Source organism: Chinchilla lanigera, unplaced genomic scaffold (assembly GCF_000276665.1).
Source record: "Chinchilla lanigera isolate Chin_1 unplaced genomic scaffold, ChiLan1.0 scaffold00097, whole genome shotgun sequence".
Classification (NCBI taxonomy): domain Eukaryota; kingdom Metazoa; phylum Chordata; class Mammalia; order Rodentia; family Chinchillidae; genus Chinchilla; species Chinchilla lanigera.
In genome coordinates, this window is record NW_004955498.1 from 6,329,050 (window position 1) to 6,350,190 (window position 21,141).

Here is a 21,141-nt window from a genome sequence, read left to right on the forward strand (position 1 = left end):
TTTATTGGAGAAGAACAGCGAAACCCAGACAAGAGTCCTGGAACTACGCTTCCCAGCCGCCTCCGCTGGGCGCTGGCTCCAACTTCCCTCACAGGGGTGGCCCCTGGCGTCTTGGCCCTGCCCACTCCCGGCACCATATTGCAAACTACAATTCCCAGATGCCTCCACGAGCTGGAACCTTCAAAAAGGGCTTCCCAGCAGCCTCGCGGGGGAAGAGCCCCGCCCCTCGGAACGGCTCCCCAGGCGCCTTCCGCCCGTCCCACCCATGTCACGTGATCTATCTTCGCCAACCGGCGGACGGAGGAGGGCAGCCGGCGGCGGTCGGGGGCGTGGAGGCCGCGGGGGCGGGGCGGACCCTGGAGGGGGCGGAGCAGGGCCCGGGAGCCGAGCAGCCTGGCAACGGCGGAGGCGCCCGGAGCCCGAGGTGGGTGCGCGTTCACAGCCGACCTGGCTCTGAGCCGGGTGCTGCGGGGACCCGTGATGGGGGGTGCCGACAGGAGGAAGTTGGGACCCCCGGGGCCGACGAATCGCGCGGGGCCTCACCGCACCCGCGGGTGGGGGTGGGGTGCACCCGAGCGCCTCCGCTGTCCCGGCGGGTGAGGGTTTGAGGCCGGGGAGCTGCAGGCAGGTGCCTCCGGCTTCCCCTGTTCTCCCTGGGCGAAGGTCAGGACCGGAATCGGGCTGGCGGGCCGGGAGACTGGGATCGGACGTCGCAGCTGCTGAGTGTACTTGCTTTCCCGTCCCGGGGAGGCGAGCGGGCCAGGCGGCCACCCTGCCTCCCCGCCGCGCCGCGGCTGGTCCTTGCGCTGGCCCTCGGCGGGATGGGCACCCGCCGCATCCCCTGGGGGCCCCGCAGAGTGGCCTTGATCCCCGCTCTCGGCCGGTGTTTTGTGTCACGCACTGCTTTATCTGCTTTTGCAACAGTTGAGGAAAGATCTGAGGAGGAACGGTTAGTTCCCTGATACGCAGTCGGAAGTATGCACAGGCAGGAGCAAGCGCTCTTGGCCGGGTTGCCTCCCTTAACTGTCTTTTGCTGCGCTCAGGAAGTGAAAACTAATTTTAGTATTTGCCTAAGCAAATATGAAGTGAAGCTGCTCTAAAGACTCCTGTTAGGGGCTTTATGAACGAATACAGCGTGTGCGACGAGGTGTGTCGTGCCTGAATTTTAAACCAGATCATGAGGGTGGAATTGTAGCAGTTTAGAACTGACTGGGACCTTGAAGTTCGTGTAGTTTGTTTCCTAGATGAGGGAACTGAGGCTCTGAGAGGCCGACGTGAGCCAGGCAAGTTAATGGCAAAGCTATTATCACAAGCCAAGTCTCCGGAGTATCTTGGTGCCTGTCTCGTCTGGGTTCTTTTTACCATTACAGCTCAGTTTTATTCCTTCTGAAGTGTCCACCTTAAAGCCTTCGCACCGAGCCAGTGGTTTTGCTGTAGTTCATACCATCTTGGATTTCCTTCAGAACCAACTCAGAAAATCAGGTTTGTTACCTACATATCCACATTTGGCTTTCACCCAACGTATACAGTGGGAGAATCAGGTATTCATCAGGTTTCACTCAGAATGACTTCTTTTTCTGCCCTTCTGGGGATTGTCTGAGCAAAATCAAATGTACCCTTAAGAGCTTCCACACCATGAAGGGAAGTTCAGACAGGTGGTGTACATGGCAGGCTCCTGAAGTGCCTGAAGGTGAATAACATTCATTGGTGCTTATAGATTTGAGTATGGTTATTACATGATTGGTCTTCTTCCCTTAAAAGTCTAACTTGTATTTATCAAGTTGTTGGTGGTTTCGTTCATTCAATAAACACAGTGTGCCTAAGCGCTGGGAAGATAGCAGAGTGCACCCTGATAAGGCCTAGTAGAGTTTATGCACCAGGAGGCAGGCAATAAAAAATAAGCAGTGCTGTATTTTCTGACAGAAGCGAATGCCATAAAAAAGAAATCTCTGAAACTCTACAATGACAAAAACAGGCTAGTATGATCGGGAATGACTTAGGCATCACTTTGAATGGCTAGTTTTAGATTGTCAGCTGCTGCTCCATTAAAGCAAATAAATCCAAAAGTAAATCTGCCTGAATCCAAGAGATTCTCTGGAGTCATCATTTCTCCCGTGAGTGCCTGTTGGATAAGTTCATCCCAGCCTTATTTTTACACGCATTGTTTTCTTTCTTGAAGGCGAGCACTGATTCCAATTACTGAGGGAGATCCTTTTCTGATCACTTGCTCTTTCCCTACGTAGCTAGCACACTCGAACTGCAGAAGATGGCTCAGAAGAGGTCAGTGTTGGTGGTTGATTTCATGCCAGCACCTGCTGCACCCTGAGGCCACCTTCCACAAGGGGCTGTCTTCTGTGTGCTGCTTTGTAGTGGGAACCTGTTCTCCAAACTAATTGTCAATCTGTGTGTCATTTGGTTCGTAAAGAAATAAGCTCGTTTTGAAATAGCTCCAGAGTGAAGAAGCGCTCAAGTTCTCGGGGACAAGAGCACTCACTAATAAAATGGCATGAATGAGAACTCACTGAAAGTGCATGTATTTATACCTCTCAGGTTTTTTTTGTATTTTCTGTAGTCAGTGGCTTCAAAGCAAAACTCAAAGTTTTTACAGGTTCTGAAAATGATTGCAGTTCCAAAAATATTCCAGTATTCCTTCTCCAAAATGAGGGGAGGATTTACAAAATGTAGTTACTTTAGAAACCACGGAAAACGTGGCTGTTGATCTTCTTGAGAGCTCCAAAATAAAGAGAAAAACAGACTCTTCAAGACTCAGTAGGTGACATTTTTAACCAGTGGCCAGAGGATGCCAAAGGCTGGAGTTTCTATTTCTTTTTTTTTTTTTTTTTTTTTTTTTTCTCCGGTACCGGGAACCGAACTCATGACCTTGCGCTTGCTAGGCAGGCGCTTTTGCCGCTGAGCTAAATCCCCAGCCCCTGGAGTTTCTAGTTCTTTCTAAAGTTATCCAATTTTATAACAGAACAATAAGCTGTTTTCATTATTTTTTAGTAATTTCTCTTCCCTGTTCTGACTTCTTTTAAGTTCTGCTTTCTTTATTTTCTACTTTCTCAGTTCATTTATTTCTCCTTGGTAGATGGGGGACAGGGACTGTCATTTGCCTACAAAGCATGGACTCTGGATTGGTGTGGTTTCCTCAGATTTGAATCCTGTCTCTATTATTTCCTGAGATCATGGGCAAGTTACTTCTGTGCCTCAGTTTCCTTATCTGTAAAGTGAAGATAATAATAGTACTTTCTCAAAGGGCTGTTGCAAGGACTGAGTGGATAATCTCTATTAAGTGCTTCAAATAGTCTTCATAGGCATTCGGGAAAAGTTGACCATTATTGGCTTGAACAATTTGGAACTCTTTTCAGAAAAAAATGGCCATAGTCATGTCCTTACAAACTTTTAGAAATCCTGGAACCTGGATTTTCTGGACGTTTCTCTGCATTTCATTATTGGTGGGAGCTGTTAATTTCAGGTGACATTGGAGCAAGGTGGTAGGAAGCTTCCTGTACTTGGGTTCTGAGCGCTGGGTTCAAGTCCCAGTTCTCCGTGACTCTGGACAAGTCATTTTACCTCACTGCTGGTAGCTCTTCCATAAGACAGAGCTCATAAAGCCTGCCCTACCTGCTGCTTTCTAGAGTCCGATGTGCATCAGGGTCCTTTGCAAGACACAAAGCATTATCATTACTGCACCAATGTGTTATGTAAGCCATTGCTAATGGAGAGCAGCCATCCTTCCTATTCTTGGCTTATTGTCCCTGTAGAAGTAGGTGTGGCTTCTTTGCCTCAGTCTCCCTCTTCTCTCAGCATTGAAATATTGAAGTATGCTGGTGTTCTCTTGCCTTGCCCAAGTGGACCCAAAGCCGTCAGTACACTTTACAAGTTTGTGTTTTGTTTATTCCTAAGATGGTAGCAGTGTATATCCAGCAGGTGTGAGACAATGACAGGGCAAAGCACACCAGGAAATGTTACCTGTGTCTTTTCCAAGTGTCTCAGATCGGAAGTCTTGCCTTACTCTGATCAAGACCCAGCCACTCCTCAGTCAGTTTGAGGGCCTGCTGCATTCCTCAGACTACGCTGGACTGAATGCTTGCGCTCCTAAGTTCTGTGGAAAAGTGACGGAGACTCTGAAGAAGGGATTGGGAGAAGTAGTTGTTCTCTGGGTCAGCACCTCTTCTGTGCTCCTGCATTACACGGGCTCAGGGTCCTTTTTTTTCTGTCTTGTACCTGTTTCTCAGTATACTGAAATGTCTCCATGCAGAGCTCCCTGCAGTTTCATGTGCTTACATTAGTTCAGTGTTGTTGTTCCTTGACTCTGTCCTGATAGTTACCCACTGCAGATTTCGGTGAGAATTGTTTTCATCTTCCAAGCTTGTCATAAAAGAGGGCTGAGGTCGGAGGCACGTTTCTGGGTGTGTGAAACCAGACCTGGCCAGTGCACGCAGTAGACATTTAGTAAACATTCATTGACTTGAACTGGTTGGGAGGGGGTGCAGCTTAGAATTGTTTGGACATGTTTGTTATAATCATTCTATTGTATGCCTAGAGATCTTGCTGCTCCTCTGCAAGATGAACTAGAGCTCGTGCTTTAGCCTTTCTTTGCATGGTCAAATAGCAAGCGAATAAGGCAGTTCTTTGAATTCAGTGATGGGAAACTCCTCACACATTGCTTTGTCGCCCCTTTCTTCACAGTTCCTTGATATTTGGACTCTGTCATGAGCAGTTTGAGTGTAGCGGGGGTTTTTGCTTTGCTTGCAGGTCTGTTTGGGGTAGGAAGGGCTAAGGGAAGTTGAAGGGTGATAATTGAAAGTAAAAATAAAAGTAACTTCTTTGGAACACACTCAGCTCTTACCCCCTTGTGGAAACCTTGACAACACACAGTGGTGTCTTCTTTCGTGGGAGGACTGTTACATTTTGATATCATGTCCTTGAATTTTGGGTGAGAAGAAGTGCTCAGTTTCCCCCAGCGTCTTGAAATGGAATGGGCTGCCACATCAGTGACATCCTTTCCCCTTCCTGGGAGCGACTGGGGCAGAGGTGGGTTATAAAAGACATTCTTAGCACTGGGCGGTGGTGCTTTACATTCCCTTAAATGACCTTTACATTCCTTTATGGTCCTGAAATTACTTAGGTGGAGATTTCAGAGAATAAGGATTGCACTTAATCCCAGCAGGCCTGGCATTGGCCCCAGCGCGGTGACTGAAGTAAGAAGTGTACCTGGGGCTGGGGATTTAGCTCAGCGGCAAAAGCGCCTGCCTGGCAAGCGCAAGGTCGTGAGTTCGGTTCCTGGTACCGGAGAAAAACCAAAAAAAAAAAAAAAAAAAAAAAAAAGAAGTGTACCTGTACCAGTGCCCCTGGCCATGACACAGCGTACCCGTTGCTCAGGACTATTTGTGGGGCACAAGGAGGAGGAAAGTCTGCCCAGGAGGGCCTGCCATCGGCACTAGTTATGGGACTGGCAGGGTCCGAGGAACCCCTGCTAATTTTCCATTTTGAGCTTCCTCGTTCTGAGGTGTCCCTTGCACACAGGCGTGATTCCAGGTGTGGGAGAGAAAGCCTGTGTCCCTCCCCACTTCTTTGGATCCCTAAGTGCAAGAGAGTGCAGAAGTTTTGAAAGTTGAGGCTGAGTCTTAATTCTGCAGGACATTTCCTTTCTTCCTACTAGCAACTCTGATAATTTCCCCAAGGGTTGCCCTCACTGTTACGCATATCATGAATACCTAATGCCCACCTTTGTTGGTAAAGGTTGTCTGCATGTCCTCACTGCTCAGTAGCTGCTCCTGGAAGCTTGTGAGAAATGCAGAATTGCAGACCCTGGCCCATACCCACTAAGAACCCCAGCAGAATACTTCATCAAAATCTGCATTTTTTTCTTTTCTTTTTTTTTTTTTGGTACTAGGAATCAAACTCAGGACCTCGAGCTTGCCAGGAAGGCACTGTGCCACTGAGCTATATCCTGAGCCCCAGAACCTGCATTTTAACGATACCCCAAGTGATTGTATAAAATTTAAAAAGACAAAAACAGCTGATCTGAAAATACTAGTTCATATCCTGGCTTCCTGAACCTTGGAGATGAATGCGAGCCATATGCATAATTTAAAATTTCTTAGTAGTCACAAGAAAAAAACAGGTGATTAATTTTAATATGTTTTATTTAACCCAGTAGGTGCAAAGTGCATTGAATATGTCATCAATGTAATGTGTACCGTTACCAAACCCCTCTTATATTTTACGCTTACAGTGTATCTCCATTTGGCTTTGTTGACTGTACTGGTTGCTAGAGTGCCAGACAGCGTGGCTTTGAGAGCTACCTTTTGGCCTTGATTTGCTGATCATTTCATCCGATTGACTGTCAGTAATAGCTTTCCTTAATGTTAGGCATGATCCTTGTCAAGACCTTGGCCCATTGCTTTTGCATAACGTCTCGTTTGAGTCCTTACAATGTTTCTTTGAGGTAGAAACTGATCATATTCCCGCTGAGTTTCTTCTAAAGAGTTTAGGTCCAAGGTGGGGTGCCTAGGAAGCAGCTGCTTCTAAGCCCAGGTGAATCTGACTTCTGGGTCACACCCTCCACTGCAGCTTCATGGGGCTGTCAGGACGCCAGGTTCTCTTCTGCAGTTGTGTAAGCTGCATTAAGAAGGCGCAGTTGGTATGTGTGAATGCATGTTTTTTTTCTTGGGGCGATAAGCTCTCACTTGGAGTTCCTAAAAAGAGGTTTCCTCATCTTGGGAATTCTAGAGAGCAGTGGTTTACCATGCTGGCTGCACATTAGAACCCCCCAGGGAGTCTTAAATACCTGGTGCCTGAGCCCCACCCACAGCCATTGGGATTTAATTAATCTGGGGCGAAACTGACCCGGGCAATTTTAGCAGCCCTCCCGGTGATTATGGCTTCTTCTGGAGCCTTCTCCAGCTTTACCGGGTTAGGAATCACTTGGGCCAGGGAGGCGGAAAGAAACACAGGTTCTGCCTGTCTCCTTTCCAGCAGGCTCCCTAGCAATGCCCGGGCTGCTGGGATGTGGGTCCCGTCAGAATGACCCCAGGGGCTTTTGCACTGTGACAAGTGCCCTGGTGTCATGCCTGGAGTTTCTGAGGCAGGAGCTCTGGGCTGGGTCCCAGGATCTTTGTTGGAGAGGGTGTCTCTTTCCAGAGCTTCTTCGTGTTCTATTTACTTTAGTTTGCGTGTAAACACGCCTCTCATGTACACTCGGGAGGGTTGTAAATGGATGTTGAGTTTTATCCAATCCCATTGGTGCCTTTATGGAGACCTGTTTTTTTCCCCTCCTTGAGCCTGTTGATGTGGTGGGCTGTTTTAAGGGATTTTTCTGATACACTTTTGTAGCATGGGGTTCAATTTGGATTGCTGGGATGAAGCCACTGTGGTCATCATCTTTCTTACTACTCATACTTTGGTACATACTTGACTGCGTGCTTGACATGTTTTGATGTGAAAACTTTGTCCCAGTCCTCGTGGTTGGTTTGGTGCTCCAGTTGCAAGCTGGAACTTGTGGGTGTCCAGTACCTTGTGACTCGACACCCTTTCCAGCCAAAACAATTACTTTGGTATTCGCCGCGCCTCCCAGAGCCAATTAATGATGAGTACGAGGTACAGTACCACTACCAGATTTGATTGGCAGTATTTTTTTCAGGGTTTTAATATCTATACCTGTGAGTGTCGTTTTCCTATACAGTCTTTGTCTGGTGTAGCCCCATCATTCTGCTAGCCTGATAAAGTGAGTTGTGATATTCCCACTTCTGTTTCTGAAAGTTTGTGTAAGACTGAGATTGTGTGTCCCTTGAATGACAATAGAACTGGTACATAGAGCCAGCCGGTTGATATTGGCCATATCCACAGCTGCCTTTTCATTCCTGTATCCTACTGTTATTTGTGCCTTCTCGTTTCCTTGGTCGATCTTACCAGAGGTTTGTCAGTTGTGCTTATGGGAAGAACTTGGTAATGATTCTGTTCATTTATTTTTGACTTTTAAAATGTTGTATGATGTAAGAGTCAAACTTTACAGCAGGTTACATTCAATTCAGGAAGTCCGGCTTCAGTCCTGTCTCTGGGCAGACATGCTGCTCCCCTCATCACTTTTGTTACTTTGTTCTTCTTTTGTAAGTTTGAATAAGCACAAATACACACGTGTATGTGTGTATTCCCCCCCCCCATTTCTTACATTCAGAAAAGCCACCTTCGCACACTATTCATACTCTGGCTTTTTACTTAAAATATATTTTTAAAAATCACCCATTTTCTCCTGTCTTTGAATTTATTTCACCGCTTGGATTTTTCAAAACAGTACTTTCATTATTTAGTTGTAGTATATTCTGATTTCCATTGTGACTCATTCATTCACCTGTGAGCTGCTTAGAAGTGCATTTTTAAATTTGCATATATATATATATGCAATATATATATTGAGACAGGGTCTTCCTGCGTCGTTCAGTTCAGGCTGACCTTGAACTCACTATGTAGCCTAGGCTGGCCTTGAACTCATGGCAATACTCCTGCCTCAGCCTCCCAAGTGCTGGGACTGCAGGTGCACCACCACACCTGGCTGCAATTGTATTTTCAAAACTAGGAATTAATTTAACTTCATCATGGCCAGAGAATGTGAGGTAATGCTATTAGTTCTTTGAAATGTGTCAAGGATATGTTTATATATTCTTGTGTGCCTAGCTTCTTTCACTGAGCATAACACTTCTTGTATTCATCTTTGTGTCGTTGGGTGTATCAGTGGTTGCTGGCTTCCTGTTGCTGAGTAGTATTCCAGAGTATGGATATAATGTTCACTGGTCAGTGAGCGTTTGCCTTGATTCAGTTTTGGACCATTATGAGTGAAGCTACTGTGAACACTCGTGTGGTCTTTGTGTGGACACGTGTTTTCATTTGCCATGTGTAAATACTGTACTTAGGCAAGACATCACTGGGCCATATTCCCTTTCATTTTCTTAACTGTGCCAAAGAGTTTTAATTTGATGAAGTCTTATTTATTTTTCCCCTATGGGCTTGTTTTCTAAGGAATCTTTGCCCAATTTAGGTCCATGAGAACTGTCCCTCATTCCCCTCTGGAACTTCTTAGTTCTAGCTTTTACGTTTCTATCTGTTGTGGCAGACAGACCCTTGGCTGCACCCCCCCTCCCCCCGTTCCCAGCCCCCGGAGTTCCCCATTGTCTCCTCACGTTGGATGTTGAGGGGACCTGAGACTTGCTTCTAGCCGGTGGAATATGGAAAACGTGTAGGGTTCTGCAGATGGAAGGTCAGGAGCATTGGTTCTGAGTTAACAAAGAGATTATCCTGGAGGAAGGCCTGAATTAATCAGCAGAAAACCTTTGAAAGACAATACAGGTCCTCATGGCAACGAGAGATTCTCCTTATTGGTTTGTCAGTGCCAGCAGCTGTGTTGAGGAAAGCAGGGCTCTCTTAAGATCTGCCCAGGCTCTCTGCCACGCAGACTCATGGAAATGAGTCCTGCCAGCAACCTGAAGGAGCTTCGCATCAGGTCTGCCCAGTGAGCCTCCGCGTGAGAGTGTGAGCGGACCACGCCGCCTTAACTGCCACCTGTGGGATCCTCAGCGGAGAGCCCAGCTAAGCTGAGCCCAGACTCCTGACTCATGCAAACCGGGATGTAACCGATGGATGCGGTTCACAGCTACCAAGTTTGTAATGCAGGAATATAAAACTAATACATCTGTGTTCCACTTCAAGTTCATTTTTTATTACTGTGTGAAATAAGGGTAAGATTTAGTTTTTCTTTCATTAAGACATCAAATTTTCCCAGCATCATTTGTAGATAACGCCACTTTCCCATTGAATCACTTTTTTACCTTCATTGAAAGTCTATTAATCTTTGGTAGGACCTCAAAAAAAATGAGCTTAATTATGAACTCTGTTCTATTCCACTGATCTGTGTGTCTGTCTTTATACCAATACTATACTGTCTTGATTAGTGAGGTATTATATAAGTGTGGAAATCAGGTAGTGGAAGCACTCCAGCTTTGTTCTTTTTTCCCCCAAGGTTGCTTTGACTATTCTTGGTCCTCTGTGTTTCCATAGAAAGTTTAGAATCATCTTGTCCGTTTTGATAACAAAGCCCACTGGGATTGTGACAGGCCTTCCATTGACTTTATAGATCAATACTGACATGACAGTCACAAGTCTTCTGATCCTTAAGCATGGTGTATTTCTCCATATATTTAGCTCGTTGACTTCTCTCAGCAGTACTTTAGTTTTCAGTACATGGTGGTTTGTGTGTGTGTGTGTGTGTGTGTGTGTGTGTGTGTTTGGTCTTTTTGAGACAGAGTCTTGCTATGCAGTTCAGGCTGGCCTTGAGCTCACTTTGTAACAACCCAGGCTGGTCTTGAACTCAGAGGTATCCTCCTGCCTCAGCCTCCTGAGTGCTGAGATTACAGGCATGTGTCACCACGCCCGGCTAGTACATGGTTCTTGTACATATTTTGTTCAGTGCACCCCTAAATACTTCATTCTTTCTGTTACTGCAAATGGCATTTTAATATTTGCATGTCCGTTTATTCATTGTTAACAATACAAATACTACTAAAAAATACAACTACTACTAATTTTATATTGGCCTTGTGTATCATGCAACCTTCCTAAATTTACTTTTTAGTAGTTTTTCTGTAGTATTTCAGGATTTTTTTACATCTGTTACCATGTTGTATACAAATACTTTTACTTCATGCTTTCCAGTATGGCATGTTATGCCTTGTATTTCTTTTGCTTGACTTATTGAACTTGCTAAGATCCCTAAAAGATGTTAGATGTGAATAATGAGAGTGGCTGTCCTTGCCCTTCCCACTCCTAGTGAGAAATTTTCTCCATTAAGTGTGATGTCTGTCGCGACTCGGGGCTCTTGGTGATCCCGAGCAGAAACAGATCGAGATGAGGAAAAGAGAGACAGGAGACAAGGCTGAGATCCGGTGGAAGTCCTCTCTCTTGATGGGAGGAGAAGAACTGCCCAAGAACCATTTATACACTCAGAAGGTTGATGTCAGTTTCAGCCTCCTGCCTAACAACTGGCTTACAAGCTGGAACGGCTTGCTTTCATGGCTCCAGGAGCTGCCCGTGTTCTCCCCAGGTTTTGGCTCAACCCTGCACGTGCTTGATTTCCAGCTTCAGCTGCTCCCTGCAGTGTCAGCTGTAGGTTTTCGTAGGCGCTGTTCCTACTTTGCTGAGCACTTTAAAACTCTGGATTGGATGCTGAATTATGTTTGTAGGAGCCATGTCTTGGATGCAGCCCTCAGGAAGATGGTATGAACACCCGGTTGACGGTGTTAGCACTTCCATACCCATTCCCAGCCTCTACTCCCCAGCTTTTCCTTCTAGTGTTGATAACAGAATTTCCTTCTGGAGCTTAGGAATTCTTTTTATTCCTCTGTGCAGCAGCACATACTGTTCTTTTGCATGAAAATTCTCTGTCAGGTCCATATATATCATTTTAGACCTGGAGTTTCTTCATCTTTTCTTTCTTTGCTGCTCTGTCAACATCAGTTTTTGTTCCTCTTTATCTCTTTGCTTCATCTCTGCCCTTTTTTCTTAGATTATTTCTTTCATATCTGTGCGACCTTCTGTGCCAATAGTGCCAAGTTCAGTAAATGTATGAGATCAGTCCTTTCACCTTCCGCTGTAACAGGTGAGTGGTTACTTGTACGTATGGCTGGAAAATTAGCTAACTGCCCAAGTAGGAGGAGGACTATTATCCATACTCTCTGGATCTCTGCAAGTCTTTCTCTTTCTGAGTCTCCTAGGACCCTAATTAAGCCAGTCTTTGGGGATTCCCTTTGGACACTCCTCTCTTACCACAAAATGCCTGTCCTGCCAGGCAAGTTACTGCTCTTACTGCAGATCTCTGCTAACCTCCGTGGTCGACCTGCTCTTGTAAATTAGGCCTAATTAAGATGAGTCAAGACTAACCTTTTCAAGAATTAAGAGACCCTATGCAGCGTCCTCCAAACCTATGTAAAGTAAGGTCAGAAAGCACCGAATCAAAATTATTCAGCCCGTTTTGGAACTTTTTGGAATTGACTTCCGAGACCATGGTGCTTTAAAAATATACTCCCAATGGTATCAGTCTTTGAGTGAGGATTCAGCATTTGGCTCTAGGCCTAGCTCACTATGAGGCACATGTATTAAATACAGAGTGAGCACAGTGCTGTGAAGAGCATTATTTTTGGTTTAAAAATGGATTTGGTTTAAAATTCATGAGCTGGTGTCTTATGTAGCTTTAACCTCTAAGGTCAGATTCAAAGGAAGAATTTGAAGCATACTTTAGTGACAGCATGGCTGAAATGGATGTGCACCATTGAAGGGAATTACTTGGATGAATAACTCATTTTGCTACCTGTAACCCCAATAGGCTTTTGAACAAATGCTTCATTACATTACAGTCACACTTCATGGGATACTTATTCTGTTTTTGCTCACTAGTAATAAAACTTTCCCTTCATTTAATATACTTTTAATGTAGACTTCCATGACACAGGGAGTATTGCAGTGCACAAACAAGACAGGGTACTGTTTCAGTGCTTCGTGGACATGGATGGGGAGGTCTCTTTGTTTACTTTAAAACAAAGGCTAAGGTTCTCTTTGTCAGACTATTACATAGATGAAATTCCAGGAAAAATTTTTAATTAAATGGCTTAAGCAGAAAGCTTAATGTCCTCTTATTTGATCATCAATTCGAGAATTAGAATGCCAGGCATCCGGTAAGTGTCCGTTTCATCTTTGACAGTTACTAGTGGACAGGTTGTTTAACCTTCTATTCCTCGTGTCTGTCAGTTGGTATACAAAGGGAGTAAAACTAGTTGCTCCCTAAGGTTGTCGATGAGGGTTAAATGACCTTGTGTGCTTAGAACAGTGCCTGGTAGGTAGCAGACAATTGGAAAATGGAAACTATAATCATTATCTTTAAGCAGATGCTCTATTTCATTGATGTCAAATTGCCTCTTTTACCATCTTTATTCCTATTCAATTTTCATATTCCTGTTTATTATCCTTATTGCTATGTGAATCATCTTATATTTGTTCATTATCTCAAGACTTATCTCAATTTGGGGGAGAATCATCTATTGTGGTCCAGAATGGTGGCCCAGCATATATTTACTGACTGGTTTTGAACCCTATGGAAACAGGATTTAGTAATAACATATGCTGATTGAAGGATGAATGACTCCGAGATGGTTGTCCTGGGGTCATTTCATTATTTCTTCTAGGAAGCCATATGAATATTGCAGTTCACTGGGTGCTTATAGATGGGACAAATCAAGTAGCTCTGAATGTAATCATATGTTATGACTATTTGGTAGATTTATGTGGCTAACCTAGTCTTATGGGGTGAATTGTGTCCCCCCAAAAGATACATTGAAGGCCTACCCTCAGAATGTGATCTTACTTGGAAAGTATATACAAATGTAACTAGTTCCTCCAGGTTTAAGCCTGGGTCCAGTGGATCCATCCCTTACTGTTCTACTGTAAATTTGTACTTTAGCATTATAGTAGCTGGTTGTGCATCTCAGTACCTTGCTCTGATGGACACAGGTTGCAATCTATGTGTCTACCTACTTGGTATGATGAACAGCAAGTAGTGTGCACATGTGCAAAAGTGTCAAAATGAGACTTGGACCCACCCTTATGCTCCGTCTAACTGGTTTTGCGCGTGTTTACCCAAGCATCACAGAGCTTCCAGGAGACCCACAACATTCCAGGATATTTTTTTTTTGTCTTTTTGAGACAGGGACTTGCTATGCAGTTCAGGCTGGTCTGGAACTCACTTTGTAACCCAGGCTGGCCTCGAACTCACAAGATCCTCCTGCCTCAGCCTCCCGAGTGCTGGGATTATATAGGCCAGGATTTGTTTTTAAAAAAGAAAGTTTTCTTTTGTTTTTTCTTGTGGTAGAAGTAGCCCAGTTCGGTATAATGGCACATGAAAAACCAGATTTGCAAGTTTTAGATGAGGTCAAAAGTGAATCATCAGATTACTCATGCATGGATGATGAAGATGATCCATTATGGTAAAATGCATGCTTTCATAACAGAAGAGTGGTGTGGGTGTGTAATGATAATGATGATGATGACTTTGACATTGGCCGTGTGTGCCAAAGTTCCTACGACAGTGAAATGGAGCAAGGATCCACTGATACAGACACAGGGAATGCAGACCTCCTTGATTCAGATAGTGAAGCAAACAGCAATGTGAGTGCATATTTGACTAGTTGAAATGTTGCAAAATGGCCACACAACCAAGTGAGATGATTGATCCAATGTTAGAACAAGGTCCAAAAATATAGTGAAGGTCTTGGCAGGGGTCAAACATATTGGACAGAATGCCAGCACTGCCTTTCAGTGTTGGAAATTGTAACAGAGAAGGTGCTACAAGATGCTGTGAAATACACAGAGGCTGAAATGCAAGTGAAGCATTCTATATACACCAATAGCCATATTCAAAAATGTATTTAGTATGACACCTCACTAGCTGAACTGAAGGCATTCATAAGTCTGCTGTACTTAGCACAGATTTCTCATGGTGATCGCAGGAATGTGAAAGACAGAAAAGTGATGGGTCAAAAGAAGGCATAAAAATGTATGCCCTTGTAGATGCGAAGACTTATTACTGTTTCAGTCTAGACAGTTACCCTGGAACTCAGCCATCAGGTCCTTACTCATACAGTAACAAACCAAATGATGTCGTGAACAGAGTTGTTGCTCCCGTCTCCCAAACTAATCAGAATGTGACATTCAACAGTTGGCTTACTGGTTTCCAATTGATGTCACATTTGCTAACAAAGCACAAGTTGACCAGCGCAGGAACTGTAGGCAGGAACAAAGCAGAAATTCCGGATGAAATGTTGCAATTTCAAAACAGAATTGTATAGTACAGCCTTTGAATTTTAGAAAGATACAACATTGGGCTTGTATATGGCAAAGAAAAGGAAACTGGTACTGCTGATGTTAACATTGCACCATGATGGAAATATTGATAGGGAAACCTCGACAAAATGGAAGCCTGAGATGGAAACTTTCAACGACAAAACTGAATATGGGGGGCTGGGGATTTAGCTCAGCGGCAAAGTGCCTGCCTGGCAAGCGCAAGGTCATGAGTTCGGTTCCTGGTACCGGAGAAAAACCAAACAAACAAAAACAAAAAAAACAATATGGAGTACATGCTTGTTGATGAGTTATGCAGCAACTGTGATGTCACTTGAAACACAAAGCATTGGCCAATGGTTGTGCTTTACTGGATCCTAAACGTGTAGCATAAATAGTTTGATACTTTACAAAGAAAATAACAAGTGCAAAATATTACAGAGAAATTTTCTTAGAGGATTGGATTATAAGAGATCATTTACAGCAGAGGAAAATAAAATGTTTCTGCCCAGGGAACTATGCAAAAAAAATTGTGGAGCACACTGGTGAGCTGACAGGTGAACAAGCACGCGCAGCATCACAAAGACCTAGACCTACTATGCCAGCAGTGAAACAAAGAAGATGTCAACTTTGCCCTACAGGAAAGTACAGGAGGGCCGGGGAGAGAGCTCAGCAGCACAGCGCCCGCCTGGCAAGCTCAAGGTCCTGAGTTCGATTTCCGGTACCAAAAAATAGTACAGGAAAATAAAACATACATACTCTCAGTGTAAGTGATACTTGCGCATGAAACTCGCAGTTGTCGTGTATGAAGACTGCCTTGGGTATGACAGTTGAAGCAAAGCTTATTTCTGTGGTAGACTTTTGTTTATTTTTACGCTGTAGTTCACGTAGGTTTTTATTTTTGATGTTTTAAGTTTTGTAAGCAAGTGAAGAGCTGATGTGAAAATGTTAGTGTCTAGTCTAAGCGCTCATTACATATTCGATATTTTATTGATACCTTATTTCCCCGTTAAGTGTATGTTGTACAATATAGTAGGGAACTCCTGACAAAACAAGAGAGGTGACGAGAATGGCCTGTGCCACAGGAAAGGAAAGCTAAGCACACGTGCTGCCCATGTAAGCAAGACGTGCATAGAACATGCGGTTGTCATGTGTGGAAACTGCCTGGGGTGTGATAGTTAAAGCAAAGCTTATCTTTGTGGTAGAGTTCTGTTCTAGTCAGGGTTTGTAAGAAAATAGATTTAATACAAGACACATAATTTATAGATTATTTTATAATGTTCATCCAAAGAATCAAATGCAAAAGACTGTAAGTGACCTGTCCACACACTAGAGACCCAAAGAATCCAGCTGAGGCCCTGGATCCCACAGTAATGTCCTGCATGAGTCCAGCTGAAGACCTAGAGCCCATGGCAGTGTCCTCCACAAGTCCAGCTGGAGGCCTAGAGCCCACAACAATGCCACATGCAAGTCTATACTAAGGATCTGCACTGGGAAGGCCCAAAGGCCAGCGGTGGAAGCTAGAAAGTCTGCACCAATGAGATAAAGGATCTGTGCCACCAGGCTGAGGGATCTGCACTGGAGCCAAGAAGAGACGTGCCAGGTCAGGACCAGAGCTCCCCAAAAAGAACTGCAGCCATCTTCAGCGACAGCGAGGGCACGAGCTCCTCCAAAGGTGAGAATGGCTGAGTTTGTATCAGGAAAATCAGCATGACAAGCTCCTCCAGGAGAATCCATAGCACACCATCTTCCCTTCCAGTTCTGCTTTTGTGCTGTTGACAGCAATCCTCAGGTGGGCCTTTCACACCCAGCACCACGCTGACTCAGTTCAGCTGGGTGTTCCAAGTTGAGCGTTAGTTAATCCATCACAAGTTTTATTGGTATCTTCATTGTAGCTCATATAGGAATTTATTTCTGATGTTATCTTTTAGGTTTTGTAAGGAGGTACAAAGCTGATGTGAAAATGTTGGTGTCTATTCTAAAAGCAAAATACATATTAAGAGTTTAATAATTTATTGATATTTTATGTTCCTCTTTACTCCACACTGTATAATATAATAAGAACCTCCCTCCAAAACAGCAAGACCACTGAGATGTCAAGTATGTCCTACAAAAAGGCCAGGAAAGCAAATACATGTTCTATCAGTGTGAGCGACGCGTGTACATAGAATGTGCTGTGGTCGTGTGTGCAGACTGCCTTAGGTGTGATGATTGAACTAAAGATTATATTTTTGTGGAATGCTATTGGTATTTTCATTGTAGCTCATATGGGAATTTATATCTGATGTTCTTTTTTAGACTTTCTGCACCAAAATCCAGTCAATGTTGAAAATTTTGATGCTTTTTTATAAATAAAATTGAAAATGCAATACTTCATTTTTGTGATATTTTTCCTATGAAGTATTCATTGTTTAATATAATACAAGTCATAAAATTATAATGAATAATTCATCAATTGAAATATTCTAAAGAATAAACGTCGGTCTTATAGACCCACATTTATGTGCCTCGATGACAAAATTAGTCTTACGCTCCAAGGGCTGTGGTGAGGTCGTACTGGAGAAGGGTAGGCCTGTAACCTACCATGACTGGTGTCATTAGAAGAGAACACACGAGAAAACACAGACTCCCAGGGACGATGCCATGTGACAGAAAGTTGGAGACTGCAGTGGCAAGTTATGGGTTGCAGCCACCACCAGAGGCAACATCCTGCCCCAGAGGCACAGAGGGTACCTCTCGGGGCCTGGCTGATTCCTTGATTTCAGACTCTGGCTTCTAGTACTGGGAAAGAATCTGTTTTCTGTGGGTCTAAGCCATCCAGTCTGTGCTGCTTTGTTCCAGCAGCCCTGAAAACCTAGTCCACTGCCTACCTGCTCAGATTGCAGTGTGGCGGGCCCTGGGATTTCACTTTAAGTGGTGGGTTTGCCTACATTTGCATCATTACCTACCTTCTCCATATGCTTCAAGTTTTTTTGTTGTTTTGGTTTATTTTTATGAGACAGGGTCTCACTATGTAGTGCAGGCTGGCCTTGAACTCACTATGTAGGCCAGCCTGCCTTTGAACTTGTGAAGATTCTCCTGCCTCAGCCTCCCAAGTGCTGCCATTACAAGTGTGTGCCACTACAGCTAGCATGCATCAAGTTTAAAATATTATTTGCTGCTAGCTCAGGCAAAGGTATAGGAAGATTTGGCCCCCAAATACTGTTGCAGTTCTTACACATATGTGCCAGGAATGGCAAACATGTCCAGGAATGCTTATGACAGCCCTGTTTGTAAGAGCAAACCTTGGAAGCAGTTCAGATGAGCAGGCAGACGGGAATAGGACACCGACTATGGAGGTGGAGGCTACTAAGCTGCAGTGGGAGTGGGCATGCCACCCATCTTTATCTATGATGCTCCCAAAAATCTGTGTGAAGAAAGAAGAGACAGAAGATGCGAGCTGGTTCCATTTACATGGAAGCTCAAACATGTAACGTTGGTGTACTACTTAGCTATGTGTGCACATGTTAAAAATGATAAGGATGTGCAAGGGAGTTGAAAACAAATCAACCCTAGCGAGGTAGGGTTGAGGTAGGCAGAAGAGTACCTTTAATGCCTGGAGATTAGCTTCCAGAAGTCACGGACAACTGTAAGGTTGATGCTGTTTCTTCACCCAACGGCACATGCGCACACTGCTGTGTGCAAGGGTCCTAACGGAAACAGAGCCCTGGCCCTTAGAAAACTCTGACAATCCAGCAGAGAGGCGAGATGCAGAACAGCAGTGGGTGGGTAGCGTGTACAGCAGGAGACGTGAAATACTAGAAGCACACACAGCACCCAGAGAAGCAGAGTGTGTGTGTGCACGGTGTTCGTGCACAGGGAGGCCAGGAGGTGCTTCCTGGGTCTTCAGCCAGTGCCACCAAAGTTCCAGCTTCTGCCTTTGAGGACACAACCTGGGGGAACTGGTGGAAGTGGCACATTACTCCTGCAGCCTGTTTTCTGCTTCATTTTTCCAGAAACTGCACATCGACCCTGGAGTTCCTCTTTTTTCCCTTCGCCTTCCACCACTTACTCCATTTGGAGGGAGGAATCTTTGTCATTACCGCCTAATCCCTGGGCTTTTCTCTGAGGTCCTTTATGCCAGAGCTGAGAAGGTTCTTGCAATGTAGGGAGATGTTTTGAATGGGCTCTTTCATTAGCATAATAGCTGTAACTCTTTACACGTGTTTACTCAACACTTACTGTTTTAATGTTTGCTTAAGAAGATACCTTTTACTTATAAATTTACAGTGTACTTTATGGGAATAGTTCTCACTGAGGAAAATAATTCAACAAAAGACAGTTTTCTTTCTTGGCGCAGTTCAGCTGGGTTCATGAGTTTTGGAATTGGCAGGTGGCTGGGAACTTGATCTTGTTCCTATTTTAAAACTTTGTTTACTGGCAGGTATCTGACTCTTATAAAATTCATTGGTGAACTTAATGATCTGTTTAAATGTCTCCATATTGTTAACTAACCTTTGGACATTAAATAAATGACCTGATGGTAATTGACTTTTTACATTTTTTTTGTACCATATCAATTTCAATTTCTAAAAGATTTCTAAAGTTACCCCATTCCGTGGCAACAGCTCATGCCACTAAAGCCAATCAGCTGTCTTGAAGATGTGCCATTTGTTATGAGGAGACCGAGAAATAGAGTGAATGGATCAGCCCAAATCCATCACTGACCATGGGAAAAAATGGTTCAAAATGCATTCTCTTTGGAGGTCTACATTATATTGGTTTTAGCCAGGGGCCATTGCAACAATTAAAAAAGTTAAAGTAGGTGTGTCTTGGTGATGAATTAGAAATATAAAAATGCCAAGAAATGAGTTTCCAAATGAAATGCTACTTCACATTCTGTAATTGCCAAAGAACCATCATAAACCACATACCTTTAGCCAAGAGATGTAAAGTGACCAAGGCCAATTGAGAAGCTCTGATGCATATGAATCACATGCATCTATTTGGACAGTAAGCCACTTAATTGAGGTGATAAGGCTAGAAGTTTCTTAGAGTTGATGTATTTCTAGATGACCTAAGCCAAGTAGAAGGTAGTGACACAAGATCTCTCTGAGGAATTCCATGGGACATTTCCCTAGCTGGCAAGCAAGGTGTGTGTTTGTTTGGGGGAAAGCAGGGAGACTTGGAAGGCAGACTGTCTGAAGGCTGCTCAGAGCCCTGGCAAGATTAGATTGATCATCTTAAAAAAGATGGGTGCAGGATGGTTAGACAGGTAGTGACGTGGTATAAGTTTACAGACAGTCCAGCCTGGCGTATTAGTTTCAGTTTGGGGAATGACGTAAGAGTTCACCAGAAGCATCTAAGGTAGGGGAACTGGTACGTGGGCACTTTTGCTACACAGTTCGCTGTGCTATCCCTTTCCATCTTTCTGCTCACAGCCTGGTGAAAGTAGCTGGTATCAGGCTCATGTTCTAGACATGGAACTGCAGTTTGTCCAACTTTGTGTGATCGTTATTATTATTAACAGAATTAGAATTGGAAGCCCAGACTGGTTTGAATACAGAATTCTTTTTTTTTTTTTTTCAACCATTTCACACACTGCTTTGCAGCTAAAAGTAGTGGCATTTTGACAAGCTATGTGAATGTTGGAGTTAATAGCTTATTTTGCAGGTTAAAAGGACACAATTATTACTTGCTTCGGTTGAAGAAAGTTCACTTGGAAGTAATTTATCTTAATAGTTTAAAGCAGAGGGGTGACAGCTTGTTTTGTAAATAAAATTTTACCAATTTCTGTGTCGCTGCTTCAGTGCTACCACGAATGTAGAGTTGCAGCAGAAATGGATGGCCTGCAAAGCCAACGATATGTACCATCTGGCCCTTCACGGGAGAAGTTTACCGACTCCCCTTCAAAGGGGAATGCATCCAAACAGAACACACTCCTGCTTTTGCTGATCATAGTTGGTTTTCATGGACACTGAGCAACGCTCCCCCCAAGTAGCACATGTTGACACTAAATTAATAGTGTCTGCGGTCTCAAAGTGGCTAGGACATGGGACGCTTTTATTTTGTCCAGAGAGTGGTTTGGTTGGAGACATTGCAAGGAACGTTTTCATTTCCTTGCCTCCTGTGTGGCCTCCAGTCATTGTGAGTTTGATGGAAAAAGTCAGAATAAGTTGAATCTAGTAAATCCTGCTTTATGGACACCCCAGGAACAGAACTGAACACCCATTGGGGGGTGACGCTCCCCCAGGAGGCCAAACTGGAAATGGGAGGGGT

At 44.1% G+C, this 21,141-nt stretch overlaps 1 protein-coding gene across 3 annotated transcripts in view; it reads left to right on the plus strand.

The window, feature by feature from the left end:
* The first annotated feature begins 352 nt into the window (after positions 1-352).
* The window catches only part of Mtm1 (myotubularin 1), a 115,307-nt gene continuing 94,518 nt past the window's right edge, over positions 353-21,141 (plus strand). For 2 of the 3 annotated variants that reach the window (XM_005406416.2, XM_005406418.2), the window contains exon 1: positions 353-424. The gene's annotated coding sequence lies outside the window, so the exon portion shown is untranslated. Of the gene's footprint in view, positions 425-1,380; positions 1,483-21,141 lie in introns of those variants that run through there. The other variant, XM_005406417.2, reaches the window with a different exon arrangement.